The sequence below is a fragment of the Mastomys coucha genome, unplaced genomic scaffold (genome assembly GCF_008632895.1).
Source record: "Mastomys coucha isolate ucsf_1 unplaced genomic scaffold, UCSF_Mcou_1 pScaffold22, whole genome shotgun sequence".
In the NCBI taxonomy this organism is placed as follows: Eukaryota; Metazoa; Chordata; class Mammalia; order Rodentia; family Muridae; genus Mastomys; species Mastomys coucha.
Genome location: NW_022196905.1, coordinates 230,876,390 through 230,894,363, shown reverse-complemented (window position 1 = coordinate 230,894,363; position 17,974 = coordinate 230,876,390).

Genomic DNA, 17,974 nt, shown 5'->3' with positions numbered 1-17,974 from the left:
TTCATAGGATGGCCCCTTGAAAAGGTCAAAGTTCAAGGGATGCTTTCAACCAAATGTACATTGATTTGGAATCACAGGCTGAATTTCCAAGCTTTCCTCTCCCATTGGTGAAGGCAAATCCTGAACACTAGAATATGACTATATGTGGCAAGGCTCACCTTCTGCCTGACCACAGTGTAGTCTACATGGAGGCTACACGGAGGTCTAATGAGGGCAAGGTCCAGGGTAGAAGGAGCCTCCAGCCAGGCTGACCTTAAGGACCAGAGTCCCTTCCCTGACTTCCTGCTGCCCTTCGAGCCACACGTGAGTGGCCATGAAGCTCCTGTGACGGCTGCTTACGGCGGGCAAGTCTATGTACTCTGACTCACACTCCGACCCAGCAAGGAAGAACTTTATGAAAGCAAGAAAGTGACCCCAGCTGCTGCTTCCCTTATTGGCCAGAGGGGTTGGGCTCCCCTATGGCTGGACCACAGGCCAGTGCCGCTCCAATAACATGGAAGAGCTTTGATTAGCAAAGAGTCTCAGCCCGAGGCAGTCCACTTGGGGACTGCTCCTTTATTGCTCCTTCAAGTAGAACCTCCAATTACATTAACAGTGAGGCTTCATCGGGGACTCGGGGATTTTGAAGTGACTTTCGGATGTTCTGGAATCTTCCCTTTAGAGTTCTCTGGGCTGAGGCTCTTTTTCCCAGAGCACTTTGGGAAGATCCTTCCCGGAGTAGAGGAGCAGATGTTGATTTGCATATATGCATGTTTCTGGGCTCTGATGAGATTAGGAGGTGCATTTTTAATCAAAGCCTCCAGCGAGGCTGGGCCCTGCGAGGCTGACTGGGGTGGGAAGAGGAAATGTCACAGTGAGGAGGGTGTGGGCCAAGGGAGAAAAGGGGGCTCTTGAACCAAGCCTTAGTTATGAAGTCAGGGAGGGTCTGGCGGGTGTCTGTGGGTGAAGGACAGAGGCTCAGAAGTCAGGAAGGCCATCAGTTCTAATCCCCCCACACCTCCTCCCCTGCACCCTGCTAGCTGAGAAACTCTAGACAAGTTCTATCCCTCCCTGAGCCTCAGCTTCCTGTATAAACTGGAGATTGGCATGTCCAACTGGACACCCTAACTTTTCTAACTTATTGTGGGGTTATCATGTGCAGGAAGACAGTAAGTGCCTTCCTGATGCAGGTGAGAGGAATTACCTTCAGATGGGTATAAGTAGGGTACACCCCTCCCCACCCTCTAGCCCCATTCCTGAAGGTAGTGCTCTAGCTCTGAAGCTCTGAGTCCAATGGCTAGATGGTTTTCCCCCGAGATCAGGATGCACACTTTAGAGGCAGGCAGAGGGTAGAGTCTAGCAGCCTTCTGGTGAACTACCCAGGTTTGGTTTTGTTGTTATCATTGTTGATACAAAGTTGAGAAACACTTCCCAGGATGGACTCTGGTCCCCTTGATGTGTCTGCTACACAAAGAGGAGGCTCTAGGACAGATGGATTGTGTCTGTAACTATTCCTTGGCCACATCTGTACCTCAGGACCTTCGCCTCTCCTTTAACTGTTTGCACACCACTGACATCCAAGTCCCAGCTGAGATATTACCTCCTTGCTACCAACGAGACTGCAATGGCCGCTGGCCCTTTATTCCTTGGCCCTAAACCAGGGCATCTTAACCCCAGCCCATTGATATTTTACACTAAACAGTCTTTTGTTATAGGAGCTGTTTTGTGCACAGTAGGATGATGCACCCACTCTGCCCACTATGTGCCAATAACAACAGTTACCCAAAGGTCATATAACCAAATATCTCCCAGCATTGCCAACCCACCCTGGCGAATAAAACTGCCCCAGTGATGAACACCTAGTCACAACCCACTTTCCTTTTCTCTACATGACCTAGAATCTCCTTAGAATATAGCTGGCATGTTTTCTGGCCAATTGTTAAGCCAGCCATCACCTCTACTTTAGCGTGAGGTCCGTGAAGACATGAGAGGTCTGCCCTGCTCATCGCTTGCCACCCAGCCCACAGTGGAACTCCCCTTCCCTGGTTGGAATCCCAGCAGAGGCTTGTGAAATAAATAGGCCAGTAAGAAAACTAAACTACAGCATTGGAGAGCTCACAAAGTTGGCCCATCATGGTACAGCAGACTGTCTTCTTGAGGTTATTGGTGCAAAACACCTCTTGGGGAGAAGCCAGTCTCTGCTGGAAGAACACCTTTCATCACACGTCTACTCTAGCAGGGCATCTCCGTGGTGTTCTGAATGAGTGCCAACCAAACTCCCAACTCTCTTGCTTCCTACCACATGCAGAATAAAAGCTACTGGGAAGGTCATCCATGACTCCACATCTCTCTGCCCTTCCTCCCATTTTTAACCCCTTATAGGCTAGTCTCCTGCCACAATGCCCTCTGGATAGTCCTCTGCCTCAGGACCTTTACACTTGCTGTGGCCATTTCTACCAGATAATATGCATGGTTTGAGCTTCCCCCAAGCTGTTCTGCATCCTCAGTGTCTGCAGTGACCAGCGCAGGTATTGCTTCTAAAGAGAGTGAAGCCGCCTCCCTGCCTAATGTTTTTAGTGCTCTTCACACAGACACTCAGCAGGGAACCTCTTTTTCAGCCATCTTTACCCCAGGATCTGTGCTTCTTGGTCTCCCAGTGTGGCAGCTACTACTCTTCCTCCATGGGACCTGATGCTCGCCAGACACCTGGCCTCATGCACACTCCTTGACTATCCTCACCAGAAGAGGAGGAGGGGAAAGGGGGCCTGGATCCTACCCCATGGCCTCAGGACAGGTTTAACACTCAGAGGCTATAGTGATCTCCTCCGGGCAGTTCTCCTGGTGACCTGGCCTGGCCTCCCTTCCATACCCAGGGCCCTACACTTCTCTCCTCAACCTCTCCTGCCCAAAGAACTCCTGAGGCTGGGTTAGACCGTGATGCCCTAGGGGCTAACAGCTTTGACTGACCAGTTCAAACAGCTCACCGTCAAATGGATTTCTCAGGCCAGCAGGAGAGAAGACTGAAAGCAGGAGAGCTGGGCAAGCCTAGGTTTGTTTTTCTACAGACTACCTTCTCCCACTTGAGCCCTTTCCCAGGACAAATCCCCAGCCCGTTTTCCCTGGCTCTCTCCTTACAAAAACAACTTTATCTCTAAAGAGCAAATAACACCCAGCGCTCATAACAGATGCCACGAGCTGTTTCTGTTTTGATTTTTGAAAATAAAAATTCAACTGAGTTCAATAAAATTCGGAAGCCTCTTCCCTCAGTGGAAATTAAAGGAATCCAAGACGCCCGAAAAGCCAGCGACCTTCCTAATTAAAGCCTTGGCATCGGCGGGAATCCGCTTCCTACAACCAGCCTGCTCCGGCTGAGCAGAGAACAAAGCCTGCCCCATCAATATTTCATTCTCTCTTTTCTTCCGTGATAACAATGCCGAGTGTTCTGAGTGCGCCCCAAAAAAGACATGCAGAGCTATGTTAATTAGTGTTTAAATAATTGACACCCCCCAGAAGTGTGCCAAGTGGGCCGTTGGCTCTGCTTGTAATTGCCCGTGCTTGTGGGCACAGCCTGTCTGTCTGTCTGTCTGTCTGTCTGTCTGTCCAATTTGGCGACTGTGGACCTAGGGAAGGACTGGTCTCAGTTCTCCTAAATCACCACCATATCTGGGTTTTAAGTCGTTTCTATTTTGAGTTGTAGGTTGAGTCTATAAAATGTATGTATTCGGGGTGGAATACATACTCATGGAAGCTGCCTGGTCCTAGGGTCACCCCGAAGCCCCAACTTTCCTCCAGACATACTCTGTAGATGCCTGGTGAGTAGGAAAGGACCTGTGTTCCTGAACACTGTGCCTCACAACCCATCTGCAGCCATGCAGCCAGCATCCCCACAGTGCTAACACCATCACCTGCACAAACCTCTACAGCTCAAGTCCAAAAATCCCAGTTCACTTCCAGATCAAGATGGCCTGCCCTGCTCACCTCTACCCACCAAAGGATATGGTTTCTCACTGCAAATGTCACACTTCCTGCCTGCAGCTTCCTGCCCTCTGCCACTCCTCCACTCCCACAGTCCTACCACCAATCCACACGTGTCATTAACTGACACTGTCCCAGATGTGTAGCAGCCATACGCTGTACCTGCATCCCAGGCCCTGCCCGTGTGTAAACCTTTCACCCAGCTCTTCACTGTTCAGCATCTCCATTCCCGTGCCTCCCAGAACTTACAAGCGCTGTTCCCTCTGTTAAGAGTGCCCTTCCTTTTCCTTCCTGAAACTTCCTGCAGTTCAGTGAACCCTCAACTACAGGGACCTGGCAGTAATTAGATCTTCCCGGGACTGAAGCTTGCTCCTGAACTCAGTGGAAAGAACACCAAGAATGAGATGTTTAAGGTAACTCTATTTCCCACACAAGATCTGGTCCTCAGCAGTGTTCAGTTATATGAGTGTACTGAGAGACGAATGGATGGGTAGGTGGATAGAAAAATAATCGATAGACGAATGAATATACGTTTGGAATGATGGATGAATGGAATAAAGTATCATAGATGGATGGAATAAGAGGCGAATGTCCAAAGGAAGGCATGACTCTATGGATAATACAATGGATGGAAAGGTGGATGGGTTAATGGATTGATGAGGGACAGAGATATGGTAGATGCGGATGATGCCTGGCTAGGAGGGGAGGTCAGCAGCTGACCGGTGGCTGGATGGGTAGGCAGGTAACCTGACGGGTAAAAGGAGCATCTATAGACAGGAGCTGAGCAGATGACTTCTACATGCAACCTGTCTGATCTGGCTGCCTGCAGGGACCATCACTCCTGCTGTCCTTCTCCCAGAGACATGTCTTCTCTCCACAGGCTGAACCGGGCTTCTTGAGAGGCAGACAGGGCAGACAGACACTTCACTTGAGGACTGAAGAACTTTGAGTCTCTGAGATCTTAGCAGAGCCAGCCTTCTCAAGTGGGAGCCTGAGAGGGAAGAGTGCCTCTCCTCCAGGCTGTCTTAAGCTCTTATGCTCCAGGTTCCTGGAAGTGCCTCACTCTCTCCTTTGCAGGGAGGCCTTCGAGTTACTTTTCCCAGTGCTATGATAAAATGCCTGGCAAGCAATTTAAGGAAGGAGGGTTTATTTTGGCTTGCAGTTCGAAGGGATGCTTTTCATCATGGCTGGGAAAGGGATGGTAGCAGGAGCAGAAAGTAAAGCCAGTCGGATCCCATCTAAGTCAAGAAGCAGAGAGTACACAGGAAGTGGGTCTGTGTTATAAAACTTCAAAGGCTTTCCTGTATAACGTACTTGCTCCAGCAAGGCTTCACCTCCTACAAGTTCTGCAGCCTTCTCAAACAGCACCGTCCACCTGAGAGCCACCAAGTGTTCAAGTGCGTAATGCTGTGCATGACATTTCAAGTTCAAACCTTGCTTTTCCCAGAATCTTTAGCCAGATACTTACTTCACCATGACACTACAGTTAGGGGTTAAAGAGTACTCCAGAAACCTCAGACTACTCGAGCCTCTGGAACAAGTCTTCTATCTACATCACTCGTCACTCCAGCCCCCACACCTAATCTTCCTCAGCCTTCCCATGATCCGTCCTAGGATGCATCAACTGAGCTTGACTCTGTGTCTAGCTATGCCTTCCTTCCACAGCCCAGGCTGCTACCCAGAGCATGCATTCATCCTGAGAAATACAAAAGCATTCACTTCTGGCCTCCACCTGCTCCCCCCACCTCCTGCCTCTTCCCTCCCCTATCCTAACTCCTGTGCCCAACGCCTCCCCTTTCTCCTGGGCCCAGCTGTGTCTCTTTCTATTGCACAGCCTCCAGAAAGGCCTCCTTCTTGCCTCCTCTCTCTCCACCCCAGCCTGAGAGCACAGTCTTCTTTCTAGGTGCACTCTGAACATGCCACAGCCTACTTTGGCTCTAGGAAGGGTCCCAAGGCTAAATGATTTGGGTTCCAAATGCCTCAGGGTCTAAGCTCTACCAATGTTGCAGCTTCTTTTATCCACAGAGGCTTAAGTATCTGACCTTCACACTGCATACTTCCCTCTTTGGAAACTGTTGGAACACCACTTTCTGCCTCTCTGCCTCCTCCTCTCTGGAACTTTCCCAAATCCTGCTCCTTGGCCAGGTCTCCATGGCCTCCTGGCTTTGCCAGCAGCTGTGGAGCCCCATGGGCCCTGAGAATCACACAGGGGCGAGTTAGCATCCCATCATTACCATAAAGTTTGGGACTTAAACTGTCATTTGCCCATTGTCTCACAGTCCCCGGGAACAGAAGTCAGGGTACCAGGTGCCCCAGCGAGCTTCAGCCGGTGATAGGATTCTGCTGCCTGTGACTGCAGTCCTGAGATCCTGTTGTCTCTCTCTACCAGCCACAGCTTTGGTTTAGAGCACCAGTGCCAACCTTGGGGTGGGGCTGGGGGCAAAACAGCCCTTGCCAGGCAGCTATTTTGCAGAGTCATGTCATCCTTGGAAGGTCATTTATTCGGTGCCAACAGGAGACATTCTCTCTCTCTTTGCAAGAAGGTGCTGGTTACTCTTTTGAGCTCGCTCTTCCTGAGTGATCAAGGCCTATCCAGGATAATCGCCAGGGTAGATTTAAGACATTAACTATAACTACAATATCCCTTCTTTTTGTCATATATTGACACCTCATCCCAGAATAAAATTCCGTCATCTTCCCCAAGCCTGCCAGAAGTACTCAATGGAGGGGGGGGAGGAGAGGGGGGATCTGACAGGGTGGGGACACCAGGGAGCAGGAATCCTGGAGGCTATATCATTACATAAGGAAATTCCCAAGGTAGCTTAACTTTATAAAGCAAGGAGGCTTGCTGAGCTCAAGGTTTAGAATGGTTCAATGCAGAACTGGCATCTGCTTGACTCTGCTGACCACTCTCTTGGCTGTTGCATCATGGCAGGGGTATGTGTGATAGAGATAGAACACAAACAGAAAACGAGAGAGGCCAGGTCCCCCAGACCTGCTGAGGGGCTCTACTTGGCCCCATCTTTTAAAGGTCTGACACTCCTAAAAGCACCAAACCTAAGGGCAAATGAGCCTTGGGGGTCAAGCAATGCATAGGCTATAGTAAAGGTTATCTTAGAGCCCTGTCTGTCTGTCCCCATAGGGCCTATTTGCAGCCTCGGATATACAGAACATATGTGAACCTGCTCAGTGGTCCTTTATTATATGCAACAAGTGAGTAAGTAAATGAGTAAGTGAATGAATGAGTGAATGAGAGAATAAATGAGTGAGTGAATGAGTGAGTGAATAAATGAGTGAGTGAATAAATGAGTGAGTGAATAAATGAGTGAGTGAGTGAGTGAGTGAGTGAGCGAGTGAGCGAGTGAAGGAATGGATGAATGAACGAGTCTAATGGCTACCCACTGCTATGAAGGGAGGAATGGAATGGGGCTAGCTAGGTCGGAAGCTGCTTCCAGGAGTCACCCTGGGGTGTCACTGCTGTCAACTTCTGCTGTAATTCTGGGACCACCATGCTGAACAGTGTTGGGGCCACTGGAGATGAATCTCAGATGCAAAACCCACAAGTTTCAAAGGCTACCTCCAAGGAGGGATATCACCTCCCTACATCACAAGTCAGCTTTGCTCCTTTCCTTCCGCCCCACACTGGCATGCAGTGTCCCAAGAGACTCAGCAGAGGCTCCCTGGAGACACCGTGACCTTGTCAGGAGTTAGGGATAGGCGTGTGCAGTGAGCTGCACAGAGTCGCTGGATGAGAGGCGCTATGGCATCCTTTATTTATTTGCATTGAAATATTTATTGGGATGGGAGGCATCTATAATAGATACTCCAGCCACTCGGTGGACCCCAGGGGGAATCTGGGTGGCCTCTCTCCCAGGCATCCTGCTGACTGCGAACAGCTCACCTGGAAAACACCGCTCGCCAGGGCTCTGTGGAATACAACTCAGTCTCTGTCCTTCAGAAGAGACGGAGAGTCAGGAGGGCTCCAGGGAGACACGTGCTTATTGAGTGCCTACTGGGTGCTAGACCTCTTTGTTCATTTTGTCTCATTTAAGTTTCAAAGCAACACTGTGGTGTAGCAGTCATGGTTACGCGTTCTGCATAGACAAAGTAAACAAGGCTCGGAGAGGTTAAGCGATTTTACCAAAAGTCACACCAGTTTCTTAATCTAAACTCTCAGGGGTTTTTCACTAGATGGTGCTTCCTACATCTTGAACTGGGAAATTGGTGTGAACCTCCACACTGAACTAAATGTTAGCATGGAAGGACAGATATCAGACCTGGGATAGAGTACTAGATGAGACCTATCAGCCCCTCACTAAGCTAAGGCTAGAGAAGCCACTGGTTCACTTACGCTGGGACTCTCGCTAAGGTGAGTGTTTACGGGCTGATTCTGAACTGCAAGGCTCTGAAGGTTTGTGCTCAGAGGCCTCCACTTTCTTCGCATCTTCTTTAAGGCTGCTTAAGGTAAGACGTCCTCAACACTCCCAGCTTAGAGAAGAAGAAGCTCTGCCCCAGGGGGAGGAGGCCAGAGGGAGCACTAAAGCCCAGAAAGTTTAAGGCACAGAGTCAGTGCCACCCTGTGACTTACTGCCTCTCTGCAATGTGCCTGGGGCCCCGGAGTGGCCTGAAGACTGAGGCAAACACCCTAGAGGAGGGACAGGGCTTCCCAAGGTCAGACCCAGGGCCAGATTTAACACTTTAAGAGCCCAGTCCTCAGGTAGAAATGCAAATTGGCCCACACAGTGGACATCAGTATGGAGAATCATTTACCTAATGAACTTGAAATTGAGTGTCTTTCTGTGTGCTTATTTTTCATTTAGGTCTCTTCTGTTCATCAAGTGCAAACTTTTATCCTGTTTTCACCAGTTATTACTACTCTAACTTTGACCTTCAATTTCAAAAGTGCTTTGACTCTCTCGGGTGCTTGGCCTTCTTCTGTGGATTTTAAAATGGATTACAATAGAGCCAATTCATCAGTTTTGATGGAACGGATGTCTTACCAATATTGAACTTTCTAATCCATGAACATGGTACATCCCTACATTTATCTCCCATTTCCCAATGTTTTACTTTTTTGAGTGAACAGATCTTGCATACTAGTTTTTAAATCTGTATTTAAACATTTTAAGTTTTTGGCAAATGAAAGATTTTATTTCAAATCTGAATTTTCCATTTATAAAATGTTAATTGCTTTTGAGCATTGCTCTTAAATGCTGCAGTCTTATTACTGTGGCTGATAATTCCTGCACACTCTTAAGATGTTGCTGGGTTGTTTTTTTTATATATACATATATAGACAATCATGTCATTTTTCCAATAAAGAATTCAGCTTCTTCCTTTTCAATCTGGATTTTTTTTAGTTTGTTGTTTTGTTTTGGTTTGTTTTTTTTCTTTCATACTGTCACACTGGATACACCTCTCTACAACAACTTTAAGTACTGATGTAGAATGTGAATATACTTTTTGATCTTAAGAACAGAACAATCATTATTTTATCATTATGTTAGAAGGGTCAAATACCATGTCTCTGTGGTTAAAGGTGACTGCTGCCAAACCTAAAGACCTGAGTTCTATTCAATCCCCAGAACTCACATTGTGGAAGAAGAGCACTCTTAAAGCTTATCCTGTGTGTGCGTTTGTGTATGTTTATGTCTGTATGTGTGTATATGCATGTATGTGTGTATGAGTGTATATATGTGTGTGCATGTGTGTATATGTGTATAGATGTGTGTGTACGTTGGAATGAGGGTATGATTTTTAGTACCTGCCATGTATCTACTGAAATATCCATTTAAAATCCTTGTCAACACAATGAGTTCATCTAGTTAGGATGGAGGGTTGAGTCTGCTTTACCAAGAACAAACTTCCTTTAATAACAAACTCAAAGTACAAGCTTCATCATTTATGCTTTCTGTTGCTATTTATTTCTACTTTAAGCTTTATTGTTCAGGGTTTTTCCTTCTTCCTTTGTGTCTACTTTCTTATTTTGATTATTTTCCAAGTTCTTAGCATGGAAACTGAGTCACTGATTACAGGTCACTACCTCTTTTATGATAATTTCCTTATATACATACAGTTTTAGATGTAATATATATTTTTCTTTTCATTTACATTCACTTAAATTTTAATTTTCTTTCATTTCTTTTTTAATAGTTTATTATTTGGGTTCCACATATTGTGTGTTTTCTGTAATTTTTGCACCCACCACTGAGTTTTAATAAAAATTCTGTGAAATCAAAGAGCATAATTTTCATTTAAGTGTAACCGACACTTGTTTGATGGTCCAGAAGTAGTCTATCTTGTTAAATGCTGCGAGGGTACCTAGTATGGTTGGATGGGGCCTATTATAAATGTCTGCTAAGTTCACCATTACAGCTGGTCCATTTCCTGGAGCCTTACTATTTTCTTTCTTATCCACTGTGGAGAAACGGGCATTAATCATAATCAGATTTCCAAATCTGATTATGGATTTACCCATTTCTGCTTGCAGTTCAATCCATTTTTACCTCTTGTTTCTTGAAGCTCCATTATTAAGTGCATTCGTTTTAAAAGCTACTAGATGCTTTGGAGAGCTTGATCTATTATTATGAAAGGAACTGCTTTGTCTCTGGCAGTACTTGCATCAAAGTAGCATTTAGTCAGAGGCAAATAATTAATATAACAAAGGCAAGACCCTTATGCATGACTTATCCCGTACCCCCAGGAACTATGGGCTTTTCCAATCTCTCTGATAAGGATGAAGATGCCTCACTGCCAGCCCTGGGTGCCCTTCAAAGAACATTTGCTCTTATCTTTCTGGGTGGCTCTCTCCGACCTCATGGAGTTTACTGATTGGCAGTATGTGTTCTGCATGCAGGGCTCCTTTCTCGCCCACTCTTCCTGCATCCCGGTTCCCTAATCTGCTTTTCTGCTAGGCTTTCCTGCTCATCTACCAACTCAGGGATCCACTAGACAATTGCTTGTACCATGACTCAGAACCAAGTAATCTAGGTGATTCCAGAAATTGCCTCTCCAAATGATCATTCCTATTTAGTCCAGTTCTGTCACTGTTGCATTTGGAGCTTAAACCCAGCTCCTGTGATTCCATTTTGGGCTGAAAAAGGAAGTCTTTGAATATATTTGAAAGGTGTTCATTTTTAGGAATGTCTCCCTTCGCCAACATTCCCAATACTGATTTAGCTAAAGAACCAAGCTGTTCTCATTCTGCCTTTACTGCTTACAGCTGAGTCCCTCTGAATGCTGAGATGTAAGGACCTCCCCTTCCGTATTCCAGTTGTCAGAGGAGTGTACATACTGGACTTTGTAGAAGGTTGGTTTCCTTGTCTAATTTTGCTCTTTCTGGTTAGGCCTTCACCATCAAGTAAAAGGAAGGTCAAAACTGTCTGGAGGAAGATGGTAACCCAGAGCTAAGCCGTGTCAGTGGCTAAGGCTGCTCCGGAGTTCCTCCCACAGCACTATCGTGTGGCAGAGACTCAATGCTGTCCCCCTCCATATCTTCTTGGTGTATCATTATGGGATAAAAGAGAGGATGTGATTAGGGTAAGTAGAAAAGTTTTAAAATTGTGAATTAAGAGCAAGGATCATGGTCTACTGTCTACTGCTAATGTTCTGTGTAAGTGAAAGCAAAACCCTTTCTCCTGATGCCCCTAGTCCTGTAACTGTAACATGGGCAGGGCCCAGACAACTGTAAACGTGTTTTCTAACTTTCCCAGACCGTGTAGTGCCTGAGCCACTACAGAAACCCTTGAGAATGTGAGAAATAATTGGTGACTTCCAGACTCAAAAAACACCTTAACAATCATTTGGATCTAAGAGGGAGCAGACATGTCCTTTGGGCTCATCCACAGAACCGATGGGTAAGAGTGTCAGGGAGCAGCCATCATACCATGACAGTAGGTTGAAGCAGGATAATATTCCACTAGGTAATGATTCAGGGGCTGAATAGGCCTGGGAGATAGTGGAGGCTGAGCCCCTACAGCAAGGAGGCTGGACGGCTCTAAGGGCTCAGGTTGGGGAGGGAGAAACAGCAATAGGAAACCAACCATGTGTTTCACTTTGCAAACGGTCCATGCAATGTGATCGAGGACAAAGATCATGTCTTCTGATTGGAACTGTGGTCCCCACTTCCCTGAGTATTGCCTGAGTGCTATAGGACTTTTCCAAGCATTCAGGGTGAACCTCTTCAAAGCTTTGGGTCTGGCCATGGGATGCTTCATGCTCAAGACAGAGCTGGCCATACAGGCAGGTGTGTGCCTGGTGACTTGCTGGGAGACATAAAAGAAGTCTATTCACCCACTTTAGGTGAGGCACCAACAGACCAAAGAAAGAATTTTGTCCAGGTCCAGCTTGATGAAACAATGGGTATGTTGGGGTTATTTACAGGAGTAGCATTGGGAACCCAAGTGCAGCTCTGTCACAGCGAAATTCCTTGAGCTACATCCAGCCCCTTACACCAGACACATTACTGAAGGCCCCGCCCCAATTGCCTATTTCTTCTCTAGCCATGGAGGGGGTGGAGGGAGAATGAGCTGAGTCTCATCTCTCCCAAGAGGGAGCATTCATGGGCCAGAATTCATGAAGGTCTCCAGTGTGTTATCACAGCTGTGTTGATTCAATATGGTAGCAACCCAAAGAACCCTACCTCACACAGGTCATTCTGAGACTGTGGCTCTGGGTGGTCCTTTATTTTTTGTTTTTTAATGGCTTTAATGAATCTGGCTCTGCACCCTTCTATCTAGTCCTCATCCTACCAGGGACAGCAGGACAGCTATCGGGACTCATCTCCACCAGGTGCTGTGAAAGGGAGACGTGGGAGTGCCCTACCTTCTCTATGACAGAGAAGCCCTTCAGAAAAGTGGTGAGGTTTCCTCAGGTTCTAGGGCTCTATTTCCAGACTTCCTATTCCACCCTAGGGGTCCTGCCATGAACACAGTGTGGGCCACACTTCAAAACACAAAAGCCTTGTTAACTCTTGTCATCCTGTTATCTCAGAGGAATCCCTCAGGGAACCTCCCAAATGGGCACCAGCAATTTTTTAGTCCATCCTCACTCCTGCCCCCACTCCCACCCCCTCCCCCCCCACCCCCACCCCCGTCATCCCATGAATTTCAGGCCTGATGGGATCTTGGGAATGTGGCCACTTTCGCCAATGACAGAACAGCTGCCTTGAGTCCTGAGACTTGGATGCCCATACAGAGGGCCTGAGATGATTAAGTCACTCCTAACCCCACACCAGGAGTTACCAGTTTCTGGGTGGTTCACAACTGGCTGGCCTAGGCACAACCCAGGCCCCTCTTGCTAGCTGTCTCCTGTCCTTGTTTGCAAGCTGTTGCCCCCTGGATGGTTCAAACACTGGCTAAAGACTGACATACAGTAGGCACCCCCCAAATGCCTTCTTTTCCTTGCTGGTAGTCCAGAGGGACTCCCCTCCTCGCTGCCACTAGGAGAGTCCCAAGAAGAGCCAGCCGGTTCCCTGCTCGGCTCAGCCTAGCGCGTTTGAAAACTTCCAAGGCAGAAAAACTTTGTGGTCGCGGGATGGCTGCGCCTCGCCACCAGCTTGAAAGGCCCCGCGCGGTCCCCCGCGACCGCGGCGCGCTGCCTAGCGTCGCCCGCAGGAGCGGCGGGAGTCGGGCGCCGTGCTAATGGGGCCGGCGGCGGAGCCGGGGACGCCATGAAAGGCGCGCGCGCAAACGCGGGCTCTTGTTGCGGGAAGAAGGGCCAAGCCTGGCTTTCCGCAGCCGCTTTGAGAGCAGCAGCGCTGGGATTTCATGGCACGGCTTCGGCGGGAAAATCAATCAGCGGGGCTGCCGTTTGGAGAGGCAGCAAGAAAGGCCACTAACGAGGCCAGATTGTAACAGTTCTGCGAGCAGCCACAGTGCTCACCTTACACGGCGGCCGCGCGCTGGTAAATAATAAATCACAGCGGCCGGCGGGCGGCGGCGGCGCGGGCAGCCTGCGCGTTTGACTGCAAAGCAGCGGCGCATCAATTATTCACCGCGCCAGATAAAACGCGGCCGCGGCCGGCGAGCTGGTGCCCGCGCCCAAAGCGGCCTTTTGATGGCCGCGGGCCGGGCCGGGCGGCGGCGGGGCTGGGGGCGCGCAGAGCGCTGCGGGATCGGGGCCGTGCGCTCCCGCGGCGCGCTTTGCACAATCCCGGGCTGGGAGCAATTACAGCCAGACCGCGGGGTTGGGGAGAGGGGATGCGTGTGCGCGTGCCCGGGAGCGCCTCCAGTGCCCAAGGTGGTGAAGTGTGCGAGCCAGCTTGTTGGGTAGCTGGCCTAGGCATATTTGTGCGCGCACGCCTGTGGGGAGTGCCTGTCGGTTGCACAAGCACAATGGTTGGGTTTTGGGTGTCAGATCGTGGGCTCGTGCCTGTGAACTCTGGTATCGATAAGTTTGCGGGTGTACACACTAGCTATATCCATCCATGTGTCTATATGGGAGATGGGTGTGCCGGGGTACAGGTGAATATGCCTGGTAACTTCCACACTTTCCTGTGCATTACTATATGGGAGGGACATTTGTTCCTACATAGCCAGGGAGTTGGATGTACGTGGTACACATGTGTGTCCCTGTGAGCTCATATGTGGTATGCCTATGGATAGCAAACACGTAATTTTATCTTCAAATATGCATGTGGACACACTCAGAGTAAGTGTTTGCATACAGGTGATGTGTATATGCACACATACAGAGCATGTGTGTATACACACGGTATGTGCAATGGATGCATAAAGGTCATAATTGTCCAAATGTGGATATGCATGTAAATAGATGTGGTTATGCATATGTGTGTGCACAGTCAAGCATGTGTAGGCATGCATCCACGACTTTGAAGTTTGAACATCACGGGTATGCATATGTATGCTTGGATAATTATGCATGCATGTGCAAAGAAATAAGCAAAAGAGGGGATTGGAATTATTAAAACACAAGCTCAGAGGTAGAGACTCTAGGCCCTGGGCTCAGAGCTCAGCCTCCAGAGGGCTGGTGTTGCCCAATGGAAGCTCTCCATGAGGCAAGGAATGTAGCACTGGGAGGGTGCTGCTGCTGGAGTAAGTAGTCCTGAGGGAGAAAAGCAGCTTCAACCTCTGCTGCCCAAGGGGAGAAGCAATGAGATTCAGCTTCTCTGTGAGTCTGTCCTCAGAGTGGGTGTGCAGCGAAGGGACACACACTTTACCTTCAGCAGAGTGCCCTGACAGCAACCAGCAACAGAGGGTCCCTGCCATGTGTATTTTAGCTTCTCCACGGAGGATCAAAACAACCGAGTGTCTACCCAGCTCGGAGCTATTTGCACATATAAAAACAGGCACCCTTCTCCTCCCCTAGAAACAAAATGTGTTCCTGACTAACAGTGTGTATCACCGGAGATGATGAGCGTGCTCACTGCAGGGACTGTGGGTTTCCCCCCAGAGGAGTAGGTAGCGCAGAGAGGGAGGACATCTCTGAGGCTAGAAGATAGCCTCTGCGTTTCAGAGACAGACCCACCGCTGGCCCTATGTGTTTTGCAAAGAATTGCAGACTTGGAGTTCTCAGATCTGTCACTGGTCAGAGGAACTGTCTACCTCCGGTAGGAGCCTGGAGGAGTGTGTACAAGATGCATTCCTTACTGTGGTGGTAGAAAGAGCTGACAGAGGCGGCTTAAAGGAGAAGGGGTTGAAGATATGGTCTATCGGGGTGGGAAAGGTGTGGGAGCTGATGGAGCTTGGACCAAGAGGAAGCAGGGTAAGATGTATACAGCTGCTTAGCTCTCTTTCTCTTCAGGCAGTCCAGGACTTCACCTATGCAACAGTACTGCCCACAGTAAGACCTGGTCCTCCCATGTCTTGGTTCTACCCAACGTAGAAACTCCCTCACATACATACGCAGAGGTTTGTCTTCTGGGTTTATTCTAGTTCCTGAGTTGACTGTCAACTACGAACCATTTGAGTAAATCAATACCTGAGAGCAGCCTGTGGGGACCCTGAGTGTTAGGTTCCAAGGACAGAGGTGCTTCTTTCTCTGCCTCCCTGGTAGCTCTTGTTGTCAGTTCCCGCTGTGATCCCAAGGGCTCTGATTTAGAATGGATTTGGGAAGTGACGATCTCGTAGCATGATTGACCTAGGCCTTGCAGAGGGAAGATATAACAATAACAGTCTCTTCATGGAGTCTGACAAGGGCATCATGTCTCAGAGCCAGGCCACAGAACCTGGAAACATCGCCCCTTGTCAGTTCCTGTCCCAGACACGTCTGTGCTGAGCCACATTCTCAGGAAGCTCTTCCGGATGGAGGAGCAGGTCTGTCTGCAATGCTGTGTGACTTTTTGTGGGGAGACAAGAATGAACTTACCCAGAAAGGGCACCAGATAGGGCATAGGTCAGAGTTCAACTCAGCAAGCCGGTGAGTTTATTGAGGTTAGTTGCAGAACCATGGGAATCTCTGAAAAGCCCACCCTCCCACCTGGTGGTGTTGACTCAGGAAAGCAGCAACCTGGAGCTATTAGCACAACTTACAGGCAGCTTGGCATGCCAGAATGTCTCCTCTCCCGTACCATCCTTTTAGTTTATATAACCTGGGCACGGAAGACCTTTGTGAATCTTGAAAGTTTCAGGAACTTCCTAAGACTTGTGCACTGTTTACTTCCTGAGTGTCTTTAAGCCTCCTTCCAGGAATGAATGTCCCAGTTTGGATGAATTGAATATAGCGTGTACACACCAAGATGGCTTCTTTCTAAGGGATACTTTACGGTGGCTCTGCTTACCACCAAGGAAGAAGCATCTGGGGATGGATTTCCAAACATCTGCAAAACTGCTCAAAAAGGTTGTTCAACTTGTGCACTGCCAAAAAGCCTCCCCCTAACCCCCAGTAGGAACCGAAATCCATCTTGAATACAGTGGAGTGTGGCAGGGAGCTCGTGGCACTCCAGAGGCTGAAGCAGTGGGATCGCAAGTCAGGCATCGAGCTAGTCTACGTGGTGAGACCCTGGAGAGAGAGAGACACTGGGAAAAGGGAGGAGAAGAGGGATCTGTATATGCTAGAAAGACTGTGAGTACTAGTGCCTGCTCTCAGTAGCCATCCAGGCCCACAAAACAAAGGAAGTTGCCCTCACGATTCCAGTGTAGCCAAGCTTCTGAGATGTGACCAAGAATGACTTCTCAGAACTATTATCTGGTCTTGAGCCCACCTGTGCTTTACCTCCTTGACCAGCCTAGCTCCAAGATCCAGAAAGGGAAAGAGATGAAGCTCAGGCCTCTGGACTTCAGAAGTGGCAATCAGGGACTCTGCCTACTCCCTCAGTCTTCAGATGACCTTGGACCCCATGAAGGAGAAAAGCTCTCAGCTCCCTGGTACTCAGTCAGGCCTAGTGCTCAAGTTCAGCCACCTAAATGTCCCTTTGGCTAAGCAGCCCAGCTTCTCGGTCCTTACCTTCTACCTCTGTCAATGGGGGATAACCAAAACTCCTCCACGAGCCCCTTGAAGACTAAAGAGAGGTGACAGTGGCAGAGGCCATTGCTATAGGGGAACTGTTCCGGATTCACTGAAGTCTCAAACTGATGTGAGAGCATCAGTAGCCCTGTCCTCAAACTGAGAAGCACAAGCTTACGGAGGCTGAGTAACTTAGTCAAATGATATGAAGAGGTAGGTCCGGTGCAGGCAGCTCCCAGCAAGAGCTTGTCTCATGTAGGAGCACAGGGAGAAGCTGGCATGGTGATACACATCTGTGATCCTGGCACTCAGGGGACTAGTGAGTGTGAGGCCAGCCTGAGCAACATGGGAGATCCTATGCTAGAAACCCAGAGAAACTCCACGCCGAGAATAGCATCCAAGAACAGCAAAGCAACCAAGTGTGGCTGAACAGTTAGGGTTAGGGCCAGGCAGGTCAACACCGGCCGCTATGGCTGTGAATCCATTCTTAGACCAGTGCCCATTTTTCCCGATCCAGCCTCTGGTCTACAGGGGCCCCAGGCCTGATGCCCTGTTCACAGCCCTGCGAGAGGCAGCTGTACATTGCAGGTGACGTGTATTTAATTAGCACAAACTT